This window comes from Peromyscus leucopus, chromosome 20, assembly GCF_004664715.2.
Source record: "Peromyscus leucopus breed LL Stock chromosome 20, UCI_PerLeu_2.1, whole genome shotgun sequence".
NCBI classification, from domain to species: Eukaryota; Metazoa; Chordata; class Mammalia; order Rodentia; family Cricetidae; genus Peromyscus; species Peromyscus leucopus.
The window spans coordinates 29,978,245-30,002,614 of record NC_051080.1 but is presented as its reverse complement, the minus strand read 5'-3'; the positions used below and the strand labels follow the sequence as shown (position 1 = coordinate 30,002,614).

Sequence of the window (24,370 nt, the reverse complement as noted above, 5' to 3'; positions counted from 1 at the left end):
TTTATAAGAGTTACCATGGTCATGGTGTCCCTTCACAGCAATAGAAACACTTAACTAAGCAATAAGTTGATACCAGAGACTAGGGGTATTGCTGTCATAGGCCTGATCATGTTTTTGTTTGGAGAAATTTGGACTTTGGTATTTGGGGTTAGGAAATCAGTGGAAAGCTTTAAGTGCTGTTTAATGGGCCATACTGACAGGAGCATGGAAGACAGTGGTGCTGAGTGTGATTTGAACTGTAGGGAGCTGGCTCAAGAGGTTTCAAAGGAGAAGAATTGTAGTATGTTGCCTAGAAATCATTCTTGTGATAGTTTGGTGAAGAATGTGGCTGCTTTTTGACCTTGTCTGAAGAGTCTGCCTGAGGCTAAAGTGAAGAGTTTTTGGATCAATTCCATTGGCAGAGGAAATCTCAATACAGTATAGACTCTGTTCTCTGGTTATTGGTGTTAACTTTAATGAAGATTTATAATGAAAAGGAGCAAGCTGATCAAATAAAAATACAAAATGTACACATTGAGAATAGGGGCACCAAGAAGTGGAATAGAGCTAAACCATGTGTTTAAGGAGATAATTGGATTAAGAAATGGAATAAAGGGAGTGGTGACTGTTGTCCCTAGATCTCAACCCCCAGAGAGACCACTGAGGATGAGTGTACCAGAATGCAAAAGCAAGGTTTAATCCAAAAGCAATACAAGCCTAGGCAGGGACTTCGTCCAATAGATCCAACGCAGTGGAGGCTGGAGGAAGCGCCCACCTCTCTGAAAGCTCAGTTTTTAAAAGCAAAATTCACAAGGTTACATCATTTAGGGGTGCTAGTATGGGTACAATTCTGATTGGCTTGTGCCTAGGAATTCCAGAAATCACGATTCAATTTTCCTTCTAAGGAGGTGGTTGCCCATCACCATTTCTCATTGGCTGCCCCCAGATGGGGGCATCTGGTGATTACACAGTCACTATGGAAACTAGGGCTGGGACATTCTATGGTCAAACAGTTACCTAGGGAACCAGGGAGAGGACATTCCATAGTCCGGCAGTCATTACCTCCTACCTTGTGACTCTACTTTTACACTTCCTGGTTTCTGGAATCTGGACTGACTGGTTTCAGTAACTCCTGGCCTATTCCAGTAACTTATGGCCTGTAGCTAAAAGGAGAAGTCTTAGGCCTTAGTTTTAGGGTGAAGGTATTTTGGGCTTATTTTGGTTCCACAGTGACCTCAGGGCAAGATCCCACTCAGCTAAGTTTCCAACTTGTGAAAAGGAACTAAAGAAAATCTTAGAGCCCAGGTGTGGTAGTACGTGTCTTTAATCCCAGCACTGGGAAGGCAGAGGTTGACAGATCTCTGAGTTTGAGGCCAGCCTGGTCTAGAGATTCCGTTTCAGGACAACCAAGCTTAGGCAATGAAGGACAGAAAGCTAATGAAGATGTAATTGAACAAGTGGACCATGTTCCAGCAGCCCTAGTAAGCAGCAGAACTTGACAGCTTCGGCCATGTGGCTCTGGCATTAAGGATAGAAGAAAGGGGCTATGGAATTTGCCCCTGAGACTAAGGAAAGCCGCTGATTCAAGGCATGTGTCAGTGGTGTCCTTGAATGGTGGACTAGAGAGGCCATTGTGTGAAGCTGTGACATTGAAGCCTGGATTGCCTTAGAGAAACCAAGATGTTGGACAGGCCAGAGCCACGGGATACCTGCTGAGGAGAGCTGCTAACAGGGAGTGGAGCCAGCCCAGGAGAAAGTGTGTTGCAGTCAACAAAGCCGAATAGAGTTGGAGATCTGAAGAGTGCTTTGGCATCAGTCATGGAGATGCATAGTTTGGAGTTTGCCCAGTTGGTTTTTGGTCTTGCTTTGGTCTAGTATTTCCTCACTCTGCTCCCTTCCCTATGTTTTGCAATGGTAGTGTATATCCTGTGCATTATATGTTGGAGATATGTGATCTGCTTTTTGGTTTTGATTTTTACAGGGGGTTACAGTTAAGTGATTGCATGAATCTTAGAAGAGACTTTGGAACTTTGGACTTTTAAACATTGTTGAGACTGTGATAGACTATGGACCCTTGGAAGTTGGACTAAGTGCATAACTGCATTATGATATTGTTACAAGCTTATGGGGGCCCAGGAATGGAATGTGGTAATTGGAATGCAGTTGGCCCCCATAATCTCATAGGGAGTGGCACTCTTAGGAGGTGTGGCCTGGTTGTCTTGTTGGACATGCACAGACCTTGCTTGGGGTCCTCATGGCACAGGCCTCATCCACAGCCTCTACCTGTGCAAACTGGCTGTGCTGGTGCCAGGGCTTCATTATTTCCGCCGTCCCAATGTCGTGTTTGGACTCACACAGTCCTTTTTGCTGTTTCAACCCCAAACACACTTGACCCATCCCCATCAGTTCACACATGCCCATGTTCTTTCTGTGTCTTGAGACTTTCCCAATGTACCCTCACCCTGCTGTGGGTCTGAAAGCAGGCATGATCCTTTAAGACACTGGCACCTACTAACCAGGAGGGTACTGCCGCATTCTTCCTAAGATACAGGTCCTTTGGCCAGGAGGTCCCATGTCACACTGTGTCCCATGTCACACTGCTTTTCCTTACTCATCTTACTGCTGTACACACAGTCCTGCACAGGACGCCACTCCTAAAATCTGAATCACAGTTGCTTAGTAAATGTGCAGTGAGTGAGTGACTGGTAAGAAACCAGCAAAGGGAAGTTGGTGAAGACTCTTTGTGAGCAACTAAAAGTGAGGCTGTGTCTGGGAGGCACCTCAGAACCCAAGAGATCTCAGCCAAACCAGCCTGAGCCTAGCTTGCAATATTTGTGATATTTGAGGAAAGGAAGCGGGGCTCCTAGAGGGCTTTCCGACAGCGAGGCCAGGACAAGAGCTGCTGTGCAGCATCTGGAGCCACAGCTCTTGTGGAGACTTGAGCCCAGAGGATTAAAAGTCACATATCACAGCCTCTTGCCCATCACTTGATGAATGATGTCAGGTTTAATATATGGTACTATTATCATCACCCAGAATTCCCCACCACCTCCTTTTTCCCTTAAGGCAAAAAAGCAGCAGAAGCTTCTAGCGCATCCGCTCTATTATTACTTCTCTGGTTATGAAAATGGCCAGATTGATAAAGGAGAAGGGCTTCCTACTTCCCAAAATGTTCTTTTCTAGAGAGAACCATGAATATCTTCTGAAACACACCACCGTGTCCTGCTGCGACGCCTGTGCTGAGCCTCCTGCAGGAGTTGCCTTATTAAAGTGTTCTTTTGATGGAGTGGGCTGGCATGCACAGGAAAAACTTGCTTCTGTTCAAAAAAACCACTCAAACATCATAAATATTTTAGGGAGTTTCATCTGTGCTCTGTTTTCTGTGCATTAATCTGCCATATTGATGATCACTTTTCAAGACAAAGTATTCTGCTTTGTTCTCACCAAAATTACACAAACACACCACCAGTGTCTTTCCTTCCATGTTTGGTCCTCAGTTCATACGGAAGGTTCTCACCCCTGCCCCAGGAATCTGATGATTTCCCATCCCCTAACTCACATGTGCAGTCAGGCTCAGAACATGAGGATTATGTGGTCTGTGTGTTCTGTCCCACCCAGTCCACTGGTACCCTATGCTCGTCATGTGCAAGGGTCTGTGTTGGCTGGCATATCCTTTGTGCTTCTGGCCCCCCACGGCCCCATGTTCCAGAGGTGGTCACATACCAGACCAGAGGCCCAAGCTGAGGAGTATGAGAAAAGGGAGCTTTCACTGGACATAACCTTTAGGATTCTTTTCAGAAACTGGTGGCGACGTCAGAGAGGGCATGGTGCAAACTGAAGAGAGGGCTTCTTTTCAGAAGCCTAGCGGTGGGAGGCGGGAGGTATGGCAAAGCAGTTGACTACAGCTGGCAACCTCTGGGGGACCCTGAAAACCTCCAGGTGGGGGGGGCATAGGAGGACTGTGGGGAGAGCGGTTCCCCATGGGGAGGACAAGGCTCAGCCCACCTGGATTGTAGGGTTTCTTTTCTGGCCATACCCACTCTCCTGCCTCGTTCCTTGCTGATTTTGCCCACAGTTCTGGGTCCAGCCGGAAGCCCAGAGTGCAGAGAGCCTGGAGCTACTGTTGTCTGAGCCCGTCGCTTGCAGCGAGGTGCAGGCTAGAGGCAGGTTTTCAGGGACACACAGGGCATGTTCAGCCCGAAGGATTTAAGTGTCATTAATTTTCACAAGGCATCTGTGCTGAATCTACCAAGCAGGCTTGTAATGACCCTCCCTAGTGTTCATTATAATAGGAAACAGGGCTTTGTGTCCCAAGATGTGACATGTAGCCCATGCTTTCAGGTGGAGAGGTTATGGGTTGGCAAATGAGGGGACAGATGTTTTGAGAGATGTGTTACGTTGTCCAGCATCCCACAGTTTTGTCGGGGACTGTACTAGATGCTGATCTGGATTGTCTGTTCCATTCCACCGTCCCTCAGACCTTCTGTACATACAGGGCACAGTTATTTAGGAACAGAGGTTTGGAGTGGACTAAATTCTTGACCTCCCTACTTCCCAACTCAGCCTGACAATCAGTGATTCAGATACCACCCAGAGAAAGTCTGCTATGTAATTTACTTACGATCTATCAGTTTACATGCATGTACACACACGTGTGTATGTATATCTGTCTTTCTCTTTACATTTTGAAAGCCAAGCTTTTCACTTGACTGACTCTTCATGCCTTTTCATTTCTCTCAGAATGAAGTCCAGCAGTGTTCCCAGGCCCCCTTGCCTCCTTACCATGCCAGCCCCATCTCTTCTCATAGCTGTGAGCGTTGGCACATGCTTATCTCTTGCCTGGGACCAGGACACTGTTCCTCCCAGCATCCTTCTCTACATTGGTATGCCTTGAGTTCTCAGATGTCACTCCCCAGTGAGTGCTCTTCCCTACCCTCCTGCCAACTTGGTGCCTCCTTGTAATAACAGGTTCCACCCATCCTGGTAAGGAGCCACTTACTGAGTCTTTGCTGCTAATAGCTGGAGGCAGGCTATTCCTTTGTATATGCCGTTCCATTCAATACACAACCCTGTGCCGAACTGAGGATATGATAAGCAAGTAAGAGAAGCAATGGCCCTCGGGAGGACTGCCATGGGCCTAACACTGTGTAGTTACTGCATGATTGCCAGCCAGTCACAGCCCTAAGACATCAGAGAAAGGGGTCCAGGTGATCTGGGCTTGACAGCTGAGGGGAGGAAGGGGCAGGTGTCTGGTGTGGTTCCTGCCTGAGGCTTACCATGCACAAGCCTCCTCTGACGAAGGTCACTGGCTGTCCCTTCTGTAGTTCTTTACAGTATCTTGGGGTTGTCACCACCCAGAGTCTGTGGAACCCAGGGCAGGAACTCCTCTTTGGGACAGTGTCCATGTGACAGAGGTGGGCTTCAATAAATGCTTCCTCTGACTGAACTCTGGGCCAGATGCTGAGTGGCTGTGAGGATGCAGGGTGGCTGTGAGGATGCAGGGTGGCTGTGAGGATGAAGGGTGACTGTGAGGATGCTGAGTAGCTTTGAGGATGCAGGGAAACTGATACCAAGGGGAGGAAAGAAGATGGGTTGATATTTTGAGCATCTGCATGTGACTTGGACCTGTGAAGCCTAAGGAAGTTACCTGGCAGGAGTCTCCTAACAAACCTTGGTTCATGAAGAGACAATGAGTGCAAACGCCTGGATTCCCTTTCTCCCTTCCCACCTTCACTTGCTCTGTGATGCCCTCCCAACAGCTTGCTCACCTTTGGCCTTGACTCACCTAGAGGCCTCATGGACAGGCCCAGTTTAACTTGTTTCCTGTTGGGACAGCCGCCATGAGAACACGTCCCACAGCCAGGAGCCTGTGGTAGGCATCATGCCTACTCCTCAGATAAATCTAACAGGTGCTCTGGGGTAGGGTTCTAAGGTGCCTCCTTAGTTACAGCTTCCCTGGGATGCACAGGGAGAACGAACTGCAAGCCTAGTTCATTTCCTGGGATGCAGACCTTGGCTTGGATGACATCGTTGCCCTTTGTTTAGGCGCCAGATGAGAAGGAAGGCAAGGAGGCTCTCAGAGTAGCACTAGCCTTGACTTTGTTCTGAAGGTTGAGCTCAGCCCATGATTCACCCACTAAGCATTTTGTCCTTTGTATTTCCTTTTGATCTGGGTACCAGACTTTTTTTTCTTTTTTTTTTTTAATAATGATTATGAACTGATTTGACCCAGCGAGATTCTGTTTCCCGTGTCCTTGCCATTCCAGGGATAGGCTGGGGTGGAGCCTCCTGCCACTCAAGACTGAGGCAGTAGAGCGGCCCGCCCTGGGCTGCCTCCCTGGCTGCCATGCAGGAGAGGAAGGGGTAGGACTTAGGGGTAGTGGCAGGAGTACGGAGTGCAAGGCATTTCCTTCCCAGAGCCTCTGTCCACTGGGTGAGCAGTGTCAGCCACTGAGATGTTACTGAAGGGCAAAGCCAGCCCAGGAGTTGGGAGAGAAACTAAGAAGAGTTACCTCGGGAGAAGTTAAGTCTAGAAGGCATCAGGATGAGCTGATCCAGGGAAGGAGGTCTTGATGTCCAAAGGAAGAAGGCAGCAAGAGAGGGTGCACTGGGGTGCCTTGCATAAGCCATGGTCCCAGAGAAGGCAGGCACGGTCCCTCCAGCAGAAAGCATCGTTCTCATGGCTCTGAGACTCATACCTAACGACACGGAGGCAGGGAGGAGACGGATTCAACAGCATGAGTTGAGGCTCCAAAGAGCTGACTGTTGAGAATGAATTTCCAATTGATTTGTCAATTCACCATATGTTGGTGGAGTGTTCATTACATGTCAGACACTGTTTGAGCAGTCACCCTTTCCTGGAGATCTGCAGACGAAGCCTGTGGGTGCTGTCACTAATTATCCCTGTGTCATTGAGTCACTGACGGGAAGCCTAATACTGTAGGCTCTTTATTGGGAAGAGGATGGCCCGAAGTAGGGGAGGAACTGAGGAAGGAGAGACGGGGAAGAGGGCCTCTTGGATTCCCTGTAAGCCACATTCTCACCAGTCAGGCTGCCACCTCTTGCTAGGAGGGTGGAAATAACCTAACGGGGCTTTCTGTGACTGTGCAAGCAAGTTTAGTGTTTATGGCTTGGAGCCTTGGTATGGTATAGCACAGATAACTATCAGAGCCAGTGGGGGCAGAGTTAACTATGGCAGCTTGAACTTGGTCAGTGTGGCTGGTTAGGACTTTTTCTAAAAGGGTCAAGGGGCTGGAAGGGAGTGCAGCTTCTGTACCATGGGGAATGTCAAAGAAGTACTATGTCAACCTCTTTGCTAGGCAAGGCTGAGGACAGCAGTGTTCCCGCCTAAGACAGCACCCTGAACACAGTGTCACCAAAGCTGCCTCCTCCTTCAGAGCTGTGGCCTTTAAGCCACCCGGATAAATCATCAGGGATAACGTGACTTGGTCGGGAGAGTCATACTGTATATCCAGGCTAGCCTCAAACTTGCTCTATAGCCCAGGATGGCCTTGAACATGAACTACTTCTACTTCAGCCTTCCAAGTGCTGTCGCCATAGGTGCGTGCCACCACACCTGGCTCTGGAGCTGGCTCCAAACAGCTCTGTAGCTGGCTCCCAAACCACTTCCCACTACATACCTGTTATCTTCACAAACCCGTTGCAAGTCCATGGACGGGTCTACAGTAACCCTCCTGGGGGGTCCTCGATGTGTTCTGTACCCCTTCATGTGTCTCCCCTCTTTAGTGTCTTCCTTTCTTGGCCCCGCTTCAAAATATGGCATCTCCTGACTTGGAGAAGAAGCCTTCTGAGGTCCACTCAGGCAGAGGTAGCAGCCCGCCCCCTGGTCTGCAGCCCGCCCCCTGGTCTGCAGCCCGCCCCCTGGTCTGCAGCCCGCCCCCTGGTCTGCAGCCCGCCCCCTGGTCTGCAGCCCAGAGCTGACTATGTACAACCTGTACATAGGTAGCACACACTACTTACGGCCTCTTGCCATCTTTTTTTGAAGTTCTTAAATATAGACACAAGCTTCCAGAGCTGAGGATTCAGCTGTTGCCATTTTCTGCCCCTCTCTTCTGGGTGGATGGGCAGAGTGGTAGATAACTCATGGACTCTGAAGTCAGGCCACCCAGGTTCAAGGCCTGGCTCTGTCTCTTCCCAGCCTGCTAGCTACTATCTCCAGAGGTCATCAACAGCTCCCAGGAGAGTACCTAAAGTCAGGACTGTCAATAGCAGGTCTCAGCTGTGCCCCTAATACCTCCTCAACTCTGAGTGCTGTTCTAGAAGTTCATATTAGGGTCTCTCAACATGATGATTTTTTTCCTGGATAATTCTTTGTTGTGTTGGGGGGGTTATAAAATATAGGCTGTATTAGTTACTTTTCTGTTGCTGTGATAACACACCAAGACCAAAAGCAATTTAAGGAAGAAAGCAATTAATGTTGGGTTCCAGAAGGCTGAAGCCTTCATAGCAGGGAAGGCTTGGTAGCCAGCCTGAGCAGGAAGCTGAATGATGAGTCCCCAACGTCCCCAACAGCCACTGACTGCGAACTAGTAATCAAGCCCAGGAGCCATTGGGGGTCTGGGGAGTGGGGCATTTCTGACTCAAACCACAGCATGGGGGCAATTGCGCAACATCCTTCACAGACTGCTGTAGCACTCAGCACTTCACTGGGTGTTGACTGTCAGCCTTTATATTGAAAAATATCCCCTGAAGGTGGAGGAAAAGAGAAAAGAAAAAAGAAAAGAAAAGAAAAGAAAAGAAAAGGAAGCTTCTCTGGGGGTGGGGGGTGGGGAGCCCCTGCTTCTGGGTGGGTCCCTGCTCATTCCCCAGGATCCACTGAGGAAGTCTTACTGTTAGTCCGGTTTACTCATGAGGAAACAGCCACACAGTACTGAATTCCAGGTGCTTCCGGGAAAAAAAAAATTCCTAAACTTTCCTCAGTGGTCCAGAACAGAGCTGATGGGACCGAGGAGGGAGTCACGGTGCTAAGCACAATGGAGACCTCTCTGCTCACCCTGGGCTCTCAGTCTGCACTTGGGGAGAAGCAGAGCAGGGGACCTTCAGGTTCTTTTCACTGGTTGGTTGCTCTGGCTGTTTGCGCCCCCTCCCCCGGTTTTTGTTGTTGTTGTTTTGCTATTGGCTGTCAGCACTGTGTCCTCCTGGTAACTCCCGGTAAACCAGACAGTTCTCTGGCTCTTAAGAAACATTCTGTGTAAGGGTTGGGGATTTAGCTCAGTGGTAGAGCGTTTGCCTAGCAAGCGCCCTGGGTTCGAGCCTCAGCTAAAAAGAAAAAAAAAAAAAAAAGAAACATTCTGTGTCACAACTCAGTGAAATAGGAGCCCCAGGGACATTGGGATCCAGCCACAGCCTGCAGGTTGCAAACTGAGCACTGAACTACCCCTCAAGAAGCATCGTCTATGCAAATGAGACTCAGACCTCCAGTGTCCCAGGAGCCTATGCCCCCTCCTCGCCTGCCCCCTCCTCTCCTGCCCCCTCCTCTCCTGCAGGCCTCTGCAGTTATATAGGGCCGGCCCTCCCATTCCCAGCTCCACCATGTCATGAGCCGAGGGCTGAGGAGAGAGGTAATGCTGGCCCTGGATAAAACCGAACCAAAACAAGGGAATGTGTGCTTGGCCACCGGCGCAGAAAGCATGTTCATCCTATAGTCTGTTCTTTTGTTTGTTTGTTGTTGGGTATTTCATTTATTGAACATACATTTATTTTCAGGATATGCCAATGCAGATTCTGACTTCTCATATATATGGGAGTTTCAGTTTCACTGATGCTCAGGTTAGGATTTTCGATTAAATTTACACACATCTATTACGTCTCTTTATTTTCACCTGAGTAGTCTGGAAAAAAAAATACCACACACATACACACATTACAGTTTTAAAAATTAAAGTTAACGTGGGGCTGTAAACTTTGAGAGAAGCAATCATTTTAAATTATATTAGTAACCACATAGTTTGTCTTTTACAGGGCGATGTGAGTTACAGCAAATTTTAACTACATTCTATTATGATCTGAAGGCAGATGCAAACTAACAATTAGCATATAAAAACTCCACAGAAAAGGAGCCTTCTGTCAATTAAACAGCCTCTGCAACCTCTGAGCTTTTACTGGGGTCAGATAACTGACCACCAGCAGGCAGGAAGGCAACCCAGGGAGCATTGTTATAAGCCCCAAGTCTATTATCACATAAAAGTACACTCCCTCCCCCAACCCCCGCCCCACACAACAAACAATCAGAACCACAAAATCCTTACGCAATTTCTTCCTGGCCGAAGGTTCTGGCATGATTTCTAGCCTCTGTTTCCTCATATGTGAACCTAACAATAGGCTCTTCTCTGTAAATACTGAAGAATGAACGAGAACATCCAGGACATGGGGGCTTTTCCCTGGTGGGGGGAGGGCATTCCTTGCGGCACCATAGTCTCTAGTATGATCCCCAGCGCGGTCAACAAATATGATGAAAATCCTTTGTCTTAAAGCTCTCCCAATACAAGATGCCATATTGCTGGATTTTTTTAGAAATAGAAAAAGGTGGGACTTTGAAATTTCATCTTTTGGTTAGAAATTATTAGTGCGTCACAAATCGCCCTCTGGTGCGCGCTCGGAAACCCCGTTGCTTGAAAGCACAAATTGCCCTTTGGTGTGCGCTCGGAAACCCCGTAGCTTGAACACACAAATTGCCCTTTGGTGTGCGCTCGGAAACCCCGTAGCTTGAACACACAAATTGCCCTTTGGTGTGCGCTTGGAAACCCCGTAGCTTGAACACACAAATTGCCCTTTGGTGTGCGCTCGGAAACCCCGTAGCTTGAACACACAAATTGCCCTTGGGTGTGCGATTGGAAACCCCGTAGCTTAGCTTTCTGGGTGACATAATCCAGAAGCTTTCTTAAAGCTCGTTTTTGAGGACGTGGTCCCTCTTGTGGTTTTGCAAAGCACGCACCAGTCTGCGATTAAAGCATTGGTTCGGCCGCCCGGTAGGGGTACGCCGGTCACCCCTGGCCTCCTTCACTAGGGCACCCAGGTTACCACTGCAAAAGCACAGTCTTTAGTGTCCCAGAGTCTGCACAACAACAGCGAGGAAGCCCAACCCTCACACAGGAGGGGCAGAGAGGGGTGAGCTCTGGGAAGGGCCTGGCGTGGCAATGCCGTTTGTTCCCCATGCTCACTGGTGGATCCGGCTAGGTTCCTTCCATTGAGCATTTTGCTGCCGCCGCCTGGTACTAAATACCTGCGTGAACACCCTCACCCCGCAGACCCGGTGGGACATTCATTTGTGTCGTATCCTAACTACGTGGATACTCTCACCCCGAGGACATTCTAAACTGTGGATCGCGTGGGACAGCATGGATAACCGAGGTAGATGCTGTCCCACTGGGACATGCGCCATGCGCCATGCGCCAATCACCAATGGGGCACCCTGGTTTCATTGTTCCCTCTGTGCCTCCGCACCGAGTAGCTAGGCCGTCATTCTTACCCGCTAGATGGCATCGCAGAACACACTCGATACCGCACTGCCGCATTGCCGCGCCTGCGCACTGAGATCGGCTGGTCGCCATGCTGCCGCAGCAATTGTGTTCGGAGTATCCGCATGGACGATCTTCCCTGCCGACTCAGCGGAGCATCCCTAGGCCTCAGACCCCAACGCAGCCACGCACCGATACCCTGAAGATGCTGCCACAGTGGAGCCGCGCTAATTACCTATGCGGCTTCACCGCGTAAGAACTGCTGGCCTTTGTGCCCACGCATAAAGGACTTGGACTATCCTTCTTACCTGGTAGATGGCGCCATAGAGCGCATCCCTACCCTGCAGAGTGCCGCATTGCCGCGCCTGCGCACTGAGATCTTGGCGGACTCGCCCTGCAGACTACGTCACAACCGCCTCCGCACCAGATCTCGCCAGACGTCTCCAACCCTGCAGACTGCGGCACGGCTGGGAGCTGAGCGGACATCTTGACCGCGCCTGTGTCCACGACCGAAGAGGAACCAGAGGCTGTCCTTATTGCGACGTTAGGCTGTGTGTGGTAGCCGATCCGAGTGCCCGCACCATGTATCTGTACGCTGCTGCCGTTCTTGTGGATGGTCCCGTTCCTCCAGGAAGAGCCGTGCCCTATTTGTTGAAGATGGTCGGGTAGAAGACCTACAGCACGGACCGCGGAGCCGGGAGTCTTCTGCTTGAGGTCTCTCATAACAATGTGGCCGAATGATGGGCAGACGGCGGAGGCGCCGAAAAAATCCAGATGTCTGTGTTGGTGCAGCTCGTGCGTGGGCGGCCCTGAGGAAACTGCGAGCCCAGAACCCTACAGCTCTCGAACCGACTGGAAGCCTGGCCGATCTTTTCACCCTGGAGACGCTGGCACAGAGGCTCGCCATCACCCTGTGGATAGGTGCATTGTGGTCGTCACATAATGATCAGCCATGGAAGGTTCCCAGCCGCCTGGCTGGGACTTGGGCGTATGCCCTTACCCAGCCATTACCTGCCCAGCTTTTTGTCATCTTGATCCTGGGGAACTATACATATTTGTGGCTACACTTCAGTGACTGAACGGATGTCGTTACCCTGCGGATAGAGGCCCAGGGGGGCCGCGCACGGATACCCGGCGAAACGGCCTTGTGGGGGTGGATAGCTTTAATGGCGCAGTAAGGTTTTGTGTGGTATTCTTACTCCCGCGGATGGTGGCGCAGCGGAGCTGTGCACTGATAATCTCAGAGCACTTTACCTTGCACTGCTGCTGCTTGCGCACTAAGGAATTAAGAGTATGTCCTTATTTTGGATGATGGTTTAACAGAGTCGGTACTACCCGGTGGATGCCTGCATTGTGGTGTTTGCATACCAGATGCCCGAGTGGATCTTATCCTGGGGATGTTGATACAACAGAATTCCTTATCTTGTGGATAACTGCGTCATAGCAGCTGTGTTTGAAAGGCCTAAGAGGATCTTATCCCACGGATGGTTTCCAAGCGTCCTCCTCCTGCGCGTAACCACATTGCGACTGCCGCGTTTTGTTGTAGGGATGGGGGCACCGCGGAACGTCCTTCTTTATTCTGTGGGCTGCTGCATAGTGGTGGCGCGTACTAAGGATCGGAGCGGATCTTAGCCCCAGATATGGCGGTATAGTCAAGTATTTAGAACCCGCGGGAGCTGTACGGCCATAGCTGCTCAGTAAGGTTGAGGATGGTGGTACGACTGACCGAACACCTTTACCATGTGGATATATGCGCTGTGGTGGCTGGGCATTAAGGATCCGGGCTGATGTTTTTCTGGAGCTGGTGATACAGCGAAAAGCGTCCTTTCATTGTCGCATTGCGGCGGCTGCGCAGTAAGAATCTAGGCAGATAGCCTCATCTTGTGGATGGTGGCGCCATCTTGTGGATGGTGGCGCAGTGGAGCGCCCTCTCTCTGACGGTGACCTCATTGTTGCGGCTGCGCATTAAGATCTGGGATCTGTAAAGATGCGTCACAGCTACATCTGCACACCCAGGATCCAGGCAGATGTTTTTACTCTGTATGTAGCTGGGTGGATGACCTCAGCTTTGTGTGCCACCATGTTACCGTGGAGCCCTGTGTCGGTAACCCTCTGGATTGCTCTTATTCTGTGAATAGTTGCATCCCCGGGGCCATGCTCTCAGGACCTGCTCTAAGAATGTGGGTGGGCTTTCAAACCCTCCGGTCTGTTAACGGGTGCGTTTGTGCATCAGGATCAGAGCGTTTACTTCCACAGAACGTCTCACAGCAGGGAGCTGGGCGGATGTCTTTGTCCTGAGAGCTATGGTATGGCCCGGTGGAGTCTTTGCATTGTGGATAGCCACACTGGGTGGCATGCTAAGGACCTGGATAGGCTCTGTAGCCCTGCAGACGGCGTCACAGCTGCATTCACACATCCACAGCCTGGCTTGGTGTTTGTTCGTTGCAGATGGGCACGCTGTGGAGCTTACTGTACTCGCCTGAGTAGCTGCATTAGCACAGTCACCCTCAAGACCAAGGGTAGACATCTTTATTCTGGGGTTGATACAGTAGCACTGGGTGGTGATAACCCAGTAGGGCATCTCACCTCCCGGGCAGCCGCATGGATGTCATAGGCACCAAGATGACTTGGGCAGACATCTCTGCCTTTGGGTTGGTGGCAGAGTGGAGGTGTGAATAAAACCAGCCAAGTTTCCATCCGGTTGCTACTACATCTGGAGGACTCAACAGGGCTTCCTTGCCCTCAGGAAGCCATGTTGCATCCCACTGAAAATGTAGTTGGATTTCTGCTCTCTGTGACAGCAGCACTGCTTTGAGTGAGAAACAAGAATGCGGGTTGAGGGTGGTACCATGTGGTCAATGGTAGAGTGAGGACCTGGCCAGCCAGCCTTATCTTATAATGGAGTAGCCTATCTTGATGTCATTACCTTAAAGATGGCTGTGAAAGTTACCAGTTACCATGGCAGGTGTCCTTGTCCTGAAGATGGTGAAACTGCAGAGCTACACATTGATAATCCAGCTGGGGTCCTCACTGTGGTTCATGGCTATGGCTGTGTGGGAGTGATTGGGCGGATGGATGCCCTTACTGTGTTGCTGGGGCAGAATGGAGCTCCCTGCAGGGAAGGCATCGTCAACGTGGACAGCGGTGGCTGTGCACTGAGTGGCTGGATTGATGGCCCCAGAGGGTGGCGGCCCAGGGAAGCTGCAGACCCATAAACCAGTTGGCTTTCTTCAGACTGTCGATTTTAGCATGGATGCGACAGCTCCAAGGAACTGGTTGGGTATCCTTACCCAGCGAAGAGTGGTGCACTTGGGCTGTTTTCTGAAGACCTGGGCAGGTTTTCCAACCCTGCCAAGTACTGTCGACTTGTGGCTGGGCATGCACCAAGGAGGCCCAGGCAGACAGTCTTCTTCCTCTTTGGATTGCAACAGGACACACTCCCATCACACCCTGAGGACCACAGCAGTCTCTGTCATCTCACCCGGGGGGAATCTGGAAGGCGTTTTGCTGGCTTCGATTCACGGTGGTAGCTGCTGCTTGTGAGCAGTGAGGCGCTCTCTGGGTCCCCTCCCATGGGACTACCCGGTCCCCTTTGCCGTGCCACATTTGCTAGGCTCTTGTGGCACACTCAAGACTTTCAGTACTGACTGGAGGAGAAGACCTCTGCATTGCTGGAGCTCCAAGGGCACAGACATGCCTGCTCTCCAGCGTGCAGATCCTCTCCTGTATCCAGTCCCTTCAGAACTCAACCAGGTTCCACTCCAGGTTTTTCCAGGCTCTATTGACACCAGAAACTCCCAACTTCTAGCGGCTCCAACTGAATATCTTGGAGTCGTCTTTCACGCTTCTCTTTAGCCTCCATGCTTAGCACTGTAGTGATTTCTGTTTTCTCTGCCTCTTTAATGCTTCCAATGTCTAGCAGCTTTGATTTTACTCCCACCCCTACCCCTGCACCTTTACCTCTGCTCCTTGCCTCCCTCTGGCTCTACCCCATCCTATCCTCGCTGAATAGGTTGAAGGAATAGATGAGTACATGCCTACCTTATTGTCTTTGTCAAAGCTATTCCTTTGAACTGCTTTTTTATTTATTTATTTATTTATTTATATTTTTTTTTATTTTCCAGATAGATGCAAGGCTGCCGCCTCCATTCCATCAGGTCTTTGCTGAACTCTATAAACTTGTTAACCCAGCAGCAAGGCATGGATTGTAGCCACTCTCTCTTTTCCCACCCAAGGCAATTAGCTCGGATTGCCACCATAGCTCCCTAACTAGTTTCTAGTGTTTCCCCCCCAGTAGTCTGTTGTTCATAGGTCCCTTAGTAACCCCATCCAAACCAAAGTGAGATTCCCAGTTGTGCCTCTCTGGCTACTCAGAAAAAAACCCACAATCCTTACACTGGCCTTTCCCCAGTCCCTCCCTCTTCCTCTGTATTTATCCCCGCTCCTTCCCCCTCTCCCTGGCCCTCAGCCCTAGTTTATCCTTGCCGAACAGATCAAAGGAATATGTGGATACATATATCCACACCTCCGTGGAAACTCTTACGAATTGTTTCTCCAGGTAGCCATGAGGCTGCCCCCTCCCCTCCAACAGGTCTTTGCTGAGCTATAAGCTCATCAGTGCAGTAGCAAGGCATGTATTATAGCTATACTCTTCTTGCCTAGCCCCCCCAAACCCCCCCGAATTCCTCACCCCTAGCCCCCCCCAGCCCCCCCGTTCCTCACTCCCAGCCCCCCACCCCAGCTCCCCCGGGTTCCTCACTCCCAGCCCCCCACCCCAGTCCCCCCGGGTTCCTCACTCCCAGCCCCTCACCCCAGTCCCCCCGGGTTCCTCCCAGCCCCCCACCCGAGTCCCCCGGGTTCCTCACTCCCAGCCCCCCACCCCAGCCCCCCGGGTTCCTCACTCCTAGCCCCCCACCCCAGCCCCCTGAGTGTCTTCACACTGAACAAGATGCTTGTATACTGTCTTTTGCTTGTAGTGTTTTCCTGTTGCTTTAGGTAAGCTTCCTGTGGAGGGGTCCCCTTTTTGGTGATTGTTGTCTTCTAAGTGTCTGTTGTATTGTATCTTCAATAAATAAAATTTGCAAGTGTGCCTCCTGAGGAGCATGGGAAAGTTCTTTGGAGGTTAGAACCTTCACTGAAGTAAGGGGCAGGGGATTTTCCCTGAGGTCTTATCTGGCTGGCAGCCAGAGACCCACCCTAAGCTTAGGAGGAATGGCCTCTCCTGCTCCTTTTTCACCTCCTGCCTCACCCCTACTTGCTGTCTTTGTGAACTACTTGCTTGCTGAAGATGCAGCTGTGTGTGGGTGTGTATGAGTGTGTATGTGCTCACTCGAGTGTGTGCACACATACTTGTTGTGCATGTGAGTGTGCCTGTGGCAACAAGGCTGCCCAGCGAGCCCCAGGGATCCCCCTTATCTCTGCCACTTCTCTAGTACTGGGGTTATAGGTACATACTGCCATGTCCAGCTTTTTTAGCTGGGTTTTGGGAGGGGGGAGTGCCCCAGGGCTTCATGCTTCTGGGGCAAGCGTTTTTTACAGGTGAAGTTATTGCCCAGTCATCGAGATGCAGTTCATAATTTGTGTATCTGCTTCAGGATTTCAAACACACACTGGCCAATCTCACGTGAAGCCGATGGAAAGGTGAAAGAGCCTCCTTCCAGTACACACGATTGACTGCCTTCAGCCCCAGCCCAAGGAAGTTCTTCCTATTGTTATCTGGGGTCTGCCAGGTTTGTATCTGGAGACGGTCGTCACCTTGTTGGGTCTGTTGACTCTCCAGCGTTAGCTTTTATGGGTGTTAGTCGCTGTGGTGAAGAGCTGCTTAGGTTTCCAGTCAGACAGCTCCAGGTAGAGCATGTCTCTAATGCTCTCTAATGCTCACGGTGTCCTCGCTGCCTGTGGCATGATGCGCGACTAGGAAAGGCACCTAGTGGTTAGCGTCTCAGAGAAGGCCTGCATTGTAAGGTGATACCAGATTGGGCTTCTCACAGTCTTACTCCAGCTGGGCCTATTTTAAAGCACACTTAAAATAATAAAAAAATAAAATAAAAAACAGGCCTACCTCTGATCACCCGTCAGTTTCTGTTGAGGTGCCTGCCGTGAGTGGGACAGATCCTCATGGGTTGGCAGGGAGCTGGTAAAGGATGATTCATGAACCCAGTTGTGAGTCTGGGAATGGAGGCGACTAAAACCCAAGTTATAGAGGGCCACCCACCAGGCTTCAGTCTTAGAGATGGGCTCTACATGGTGTCATGGAGCTAATAGCCATCTTGTTGGCCAGGCTTAAGCTCCTTGCTAGAAAGTATAGGGCTGCTTATAAAGAGGGCCCTTGCTCTTGAGGACTTCCCTCCCCCTCTCCTTATTGCTGACTCCTCTCTCTCCTCTTGTGACTGCCTTAGAGAGCTTTACCAAGCACTGGAAAATGCCAGGTACAGAACTAAGGAGCCCACCTCTAGGAGATGTGTGATCAGAGAAGCATGCTAGAAGAAAGCGAGGGGACAGTCCTCATCCCAGATTCCAGAGGGGCTCAGGCAGTTTAGATGCAGAAGAGAACTGAGTGTGGTCTGTGCACAAGGTGACGGTGACACAGGGTAGAGTGGAATTCTCGCAGGACACAGTGGTGAGGGCTGAAGTCCGGTCTGTGTGCCGAGTACCACTTCTGTCGTGGTCATGAAGTCACCGATATCACCATTGGGCAGATTGGTAAGGGACTCAAGTAGTCCGGGTTCTCATAATTGCTGAGCGGCAGAGCCAGCATGTTGGATGTTCCTGACTCAACAGTCCAGCCTGTTAACCCTGCACTGTGTGTTTATCACACAGAGATGCAAGCATGGGACATCCAGAGGTCTGCCAAACCTTTCCACTGGCCCCCTCTCTCACAAATGGGCCTGTTTTGAGGTTCTCCTCTCCTCATCAGGTTCTGGTCAGACTTAGGCAGTGGTACCTTTGGTCACAATGCACAGACGGAAGGGACCAGAAGGGGTGATTTGAGAACAGATGGCCCCTGGTTCTTGGATTCATTAGCTGGTAGGTGGGTCACTCAAACCCTCTGATACCATTTTTCTTCTTTGTAAAATAAGAAAAAGAGTACACATAGTGCTCCAAATTCTGCAGGCCAGGGAAACCTGCTGTCTGTAAGCAGAGTTCGTGCTCCATTAATGGACGCTTCCGTGGGTGATTTGCGGAGAAGCTGTGTGGAATGTCTGGAGCTGGCCAAGCAAGCAAGAAGGCTGTTGGATTGAGGGAGCCACGGAGACCAGAGCTGCGGCTGGCCAGGGTTCTGGGGCAGGAGTGTGGGGCTGGCTGGAGGTGGGTCAGCAGGGGTGGGATGGGGCAGCCGTGGAAGGCCTTGGAAGCTGAGCTGGGGTTTGACCAAGTCATTGGCAGTTGATTGAGACGGCTGGGTGGGGGCAATTGTAGCTCTGAGTTTTCAGTTCTCGTTATTTTTGTAACTTCATCACTGCAGTGGTGCAGAAGCCTTTGAAGCCGACTTCAGAGGCCGCTGCCTCCACTGCACCCCTCCCCCCACTTCCAATGTCTTTCATCTCTGCCGCTATCTAGATCACCACAGTTAATTATTTCCCCCAATATTAGCTCCCTCACTCTGCGACTTTGTGACGAGGAGGAGGCTTTCCATCCTCTCTCCAGGAGAACCTGGTCATTTCTGCAGGAAACACCCTGGGCAGCAAGATTTTGGCAGCCTAAAAGTGGAGGCATCGGAGTGGCCACTCATAGGACTACAGTGTGCAGGGTTGTTCCACCGAGCTCACTCTCTGGGAGTGTGGGAATGTATCTGGGACTCCAGAGGCCTCCACAGTAGCTCCTCCAGGAGCAAGAAAGAATCACAGCAGCTGGTCCACCCTTCCCCTGGCCTTCCTTATCCACTTGGGTTAGGTATTTATGTGCATCAGGCCCAGTTCAGCCCTGGGTTAGAAAAAGGAGGAGGAGTCACAGCTGAAACAAGGAGGCAGGTCCCTCAGGGGGGCACAGGGAGTGAAGGACAGGAGAGGGACAGCCTAGGACAGGTGGGTACGGGTAAGGGAGATGCACTGCCTGGCTATGGGCTCGGGAATTGCACCTGGCTCAGCTTTTCATGGGGCAGGGGCATGGGCTCCTATCCAGGAGGTGAACTTCACAGGACTTGTTCTCCTGTTTAGGGGTGCTTCCCTTTCTCTGTGCGGGCTGGGCTTGGGTCTTTTGGGCCCTGACCCCTCATTCTCCTAGCTCCTAGCACCCAGTCAGTGTGTCTCTAAACAGTCATACACATCATGCAACAGCATCCTTTGTGCTCTGCTCCCAGCTGGCTGGCCACCTCCCTGCAGGCACAGGGTCACTGTTAACGCAGCCTGGGGTCAGTGGGACCACGTCTGCTGTGGAAGCATTTGCCTACCCCAGCCTGGACTGGTCTGGTCAACCTTTTGCTTTGAAGGGAGGACAGGTCACCTGAAGAGGGGGAACAGCAGTTTTCAGGGCCAGTGATGAAGTGTGCCGGGGGCCTGGCACTGGACTTGCACAGCCTGGATGTCCGGGAAACAAGGAATTATTTGGATTCGCTTCAATCCCTAGGTCTTCCAGGGAATCTGGAAATAAGTCACCCGGTGACGAAGCCAGCAGAGATAAGATCATGAGGATATGTTTTTTTTTTTTTTTTTTTTTTTTTTTTTTTAATGTGGCAGTTGTTTAATGTCAGGCAAAATGAAGATGAAGAAGAAGAGGAGGAGGAGGAAGAGGGGTGGGGGGAAGGAGGGGTAGGGGTAGTAGTAGGAGGAGGCAGAAGAGGAGGAGGAGGGGAAAGGGGATGAGGAGGAGGGGGGAGGAGATGAGGAGGGGGAGGGGGAAGAGGAGGAGAGGGAGGGGATGAGGAGGAGGAGAAGGGGGGATAAGGAGGAGGGGAGGGAGAGGAGGAGGGGAGGGAGAGGAGGAGGAAGAGAAGCAGTAGCTGCAGCTGCTTGCCCTCAGATGCAGGTTTACTGTCAACACAGAACCCCTGGAGGAGCTGAGTCCCTTGCCTTAGTTCTAAGCAGGTGTCGTCCCAGCAGGGAGCCTGCTGTAGGAGCCGGCAGAGTGCTGACAGACTTGTGATATTGCAGGTCTTTCCTTAGCAAGGGGCAGAACCTATGTTCAGATGGCAGTGCCCAGTGAACCTCAAGCCCTGCCCATCTGCACACATACCAGTGCTGAATAGAAACCGGCAGTGTCTCTGTCCCATTCTGATGGTGTAGATGGGGTGTGTTTCTCTGTGTGAGGTCTCAAGTCTCCTGCTCTCCTTGTCCATCACACATTAAGCTCTTGTCCTGTGCCGGTCCACTGTACGGCTGAGTTATCTGTTCTGTTCAGTAGTTGCTCGACCACCCTAGAGAGGCAGGTGGGAAGGTGAATCTGCCAGCCACAGCCCTTCACTTGTTCTAAACACAAAAAGCTCCCAGGGAAAAAGGCTTTGCTTGGGAACAGTATCAAACTCCTTTCATGCATCCTGACAGACATTCCCAGGAGGCTGGCTAGGGTGTACCTTAATTCCACTGACTGAGAATGTTTTTTATGTGTCCTTGACACATCGTGGGTCTGATCGTGGTGTGCCCTGCTATACGGTGTGTGCACCTCATACCTTTCTGATCTCTGAAGAACATCTGACCTCCAGGACTCCACATGAGCTCTGAGTTCTGACCTAAGGAGCTTGGCATAGAGGGAGGCCGTAAAGCACTAGCCAGGGCCTGTATCAGGGAAGGCATTTGGAAGCAGGTGGCTCCTGAGTTAGGCTGTAAGGTGGGTGGGAAGAAGAGCAAGCTTAGCTTGACATCAGCAGGGTGAGGGGGCTTGGAAGGAAGCTGTGCCACCACAGTGCAGACAGGACTGACTTGCTATTGACGAAGGGAGCTGTTGATACAGGTTTTCCGATTTTAAATGCTGAACCTCACTATTTCAGGGAGGTGTGGATCAAAACCATGGGCAGACACCCTTTACACCATTGGAATGGCCACCATTGAAGACAAGATGTAGAGAGTGCTGGCAGGGATGCTAAGGGTGCTCCTTACACTGGTGAGAAGGTGAATTACTGTAGCCATTTCGAAAAACTAAAAATAGAACTACTTAATGATCCAACAATCCTCCTGCTAGGTGCACGCCCCAAGGACATAAAACTTGCACACAAAGGAGATATGGGTATTCCTGTGCTGATTATAGCACTGTTCACAAAAGCCTGGTGTAAAAGCAATCTGTTCATAGATGCTTCTCACAGGATGAATGGGATAAGCACTATGGGTTCTATCTATCTAATCTAATCTATCTATCTATCTATCTATCTATCTATCTATCTATCTATCTATCTATCTATCTATCCACAATAGAATACTGTTTAGCCACAGAAGAGGGTGTGATCCTGGCACTGTGATAGCATGGATCAGGCTCACACTGTGTTAGGTGAAATCAGCCAGGCACAGAATGGCCAATGCTGCATGGTCTCCCTCATATATGGACTCTACAGGAGTTGATCTCCCAGAGAAGAGAGTAGATTGTGGTGGCCAGGGTATAGGAATAAGCTGACAGGAAGTTACAATCAGAAGAAATGGGCCGCACAATAGGGTCGATGTTGCATAATGCAGTGTCCCTCAGAAGAGAGGGCTGAAAGTTTGATGCAGCAGGAATCCAAGTTCAAGGTGACGGGGGTGCCAAGTCCCTGACTGACCACTGTTGAGTGTTTGCTTGAATCCAGACATGGCCTTGTATCTCATAAGTATGTTATCGTCACATGCCTATCAAGAATAATTTAAAGATACAAGCCCCAGAGAAAGACAAACATAAGACAGTAACCAACCCTAGTCCCCAGGGACAGCAGTTACTACCATTATGTCTGTCACAGACAGCACGGATGAGAGCCTTATCAGCAGGGGACACCCCTCCCAATGTCATGTCACACCATACATATATTTAAGTGAAGCTTTACAAGTTAATTTTACTTTAATATAACTGAGGAGAAAGAATGATAAAATTGAAGACCCTGTTGCACTTCTGGTGTGTTTATTTACAATGAGAAAATTTATTCCCTGAGACCCCCAAAGGTGAAGAAGAAAGATAGTGAAGAGCCTGAAGAAATACAGTAGTTACATTCATAATTAAACCACTTATTTCAGTTTTCCGGGTTGTGGATTGGTGTGTGTGTGTGTGTGTGTGTGTGTGTGTGTGTGTGTGTGTGTGTGGTCTATGTATGGATATGTGCATGTGAGTGTGAGTCAGAGGCCTTGGACCCCTGCTGGGCTAAAGTTAGTTGGTTATAAGCTGCCTGAGCTGAGTGCTGAGACCCAAACTCCAGAACTCAGGTCCTCTGCAAGAACAGTGTATGCTCCTAACCATGGAGCTGTCTCACCAGATCCTCCCCCCCCACCCCTCGTTAATTCTTGTTAGGAAAAAAGGGTGCTCTTTTCCTCACCCCTCCCATATCTATCTCCCTGCCAACTCATTTTGTCTCTTCTAAATTTTATGGCATGGATGATGTCCTGAGTTGATGATTTCACAAGCCCTCGGGCCTTCTTTCTTACTGAAGTGGAGAGGTGCTCATAGCCTGCCCTTGGCATAGCCATCCATCCATTCACAAGGTGGTTTGTCTTTCTGAGTGTGTGAATCTTACTGTAACTGGAATTTTTAGAGGAAGAGGCTGCAGCATCTCAACAGGCTAGGCTTGGTCACCTTTTCACACAGGCCAATTAAAGACACAGATGATGATGAGAAGCAGAGAGGTGTAGTCAGTGTGGCCGCACTGGGAAGAGGAAGGGATAAAGGGGTCCAGTGACGGCCAAGTCTGTCTTTGTGGTATTGATGGGAACTTTGGGTTTAAACAGAGGCAAGAGGTCATAAGGCAAGAGGTATGTGAATTAGGCAGTGGCCCATCCCTGCCTGTCTCAGGTCAGGTCCTGAGATGTGGTCTGAAGTCCTTATGGCTGATGGTACAAACTGGTCCTCAGGAGACAATTGCTTCTGTTCACCAGCCTTGCCCTTGTGGATGCCTGCCCTCATCTGGGATTGGTCTGTCCTCTGAGGTTGTGCGACTACAGGTTTAGGGCGGTGATGTATCTCTGTGTTTTCAGCTTTGAAAGGGGTTGAGATAGGTTAGAGGGACCCTTGAGTGCTAACATGCTGACCTATGAGGTAAGCAGGCGACGCCAAGGAGACACAGAATGTCAGTGGAGAGGCCAAGCTGTGTGCCTGAGTGAGGAACTGGCGTTTCCTAGCAGACACAGCCTCCAACAGTTATTGTTAAGAGTGCTTTGCTTGAGGATGGCTACCGTTGGACAAATTCCTGCATCTTCTGCACAATAAGCCAGTCACTAAAATACTAACTGGGTGACCGGTATGTGTCAGGGTTTGATGCATCAAGCATCAAATGGGGTGTGCAGGACAGACTGACTCATGTGATCAAAGACTTACAGCTTAGTGGAGAGGGAAAGTGACGAGGGTAAACACAGGAAAATGACTGCTGAGCACAGCCCTTCTAGGAAGAGACGTAGCAGAGGGAGGCCGAGGCTGGTTTAACTAGGACAGATGGACACACGTGGCAGATGTGCCAAGGCTTAGGCTTTAAATGGTCCTCATTCTCAAGGAGCTGGGAAGACAGAGCCCGGGGCCCTGGGGACGTTACGGCAGACCCTGAAGGGTGTGCTTGGCCTTGAGTCTGTGTAGTGGTGCTGTGGGTGGGGGGAGGGAAGGGTGGGGTGGTACAGCCGGGCGTGAGAGGAGCAGATGGAGAACAATGGGTGCCTGGCATAGGCCTAGCGGCCTGAGCCCAGGAGACGGCGACGGTGCAGCAGTTTGAGGAGAAGCCACCGTGGGAGCAGGGAACCAGGCAGAGAGCTCCCTCCTTAAAGCACTGGAAGAAAGGCCAGAAGAGCCACTCACTGTTGGCTGTGAGCACAAGCACAGGCCCT

At 50.6% G+C, this 24,370-nt stretch overlaps 1 protein-coding gene and 1 long non-coding RNA gene across 6 annotated transcripts in view; one reads left to right on the top strand and one right to left on the bottom strand.

The window, feature by feature from the left end:
- Trappc9 (trafficking protein particle complex 9) overlaps positions 1-24,370 on the top strand; it is a 479,996-nt gene that overhangs the window by 230,191 nt on the left and 225,435 nt on the right. The gene's annotated exons all lie outside the window — the stretch shown is intronic.
- Positions 8,902-16,177, bottom strand: LOC119086364. Of its 2 annotated transcripts, XR_005089633.1 has the most exons (3): positions 11,468-16,146; positions 10,248-10,498; positions 8,902-9,830 (listed from the first exon to the last, which is right to left on the bottom strand). It is a non-coding gene; the product is annotated as an uncharacterized LOC119086364 (long non-coding RNA). The 2 variants fall into 2 exon arrangements; XR_005089632.1 differs by having other exon boundaries at positions 10,248-16,177.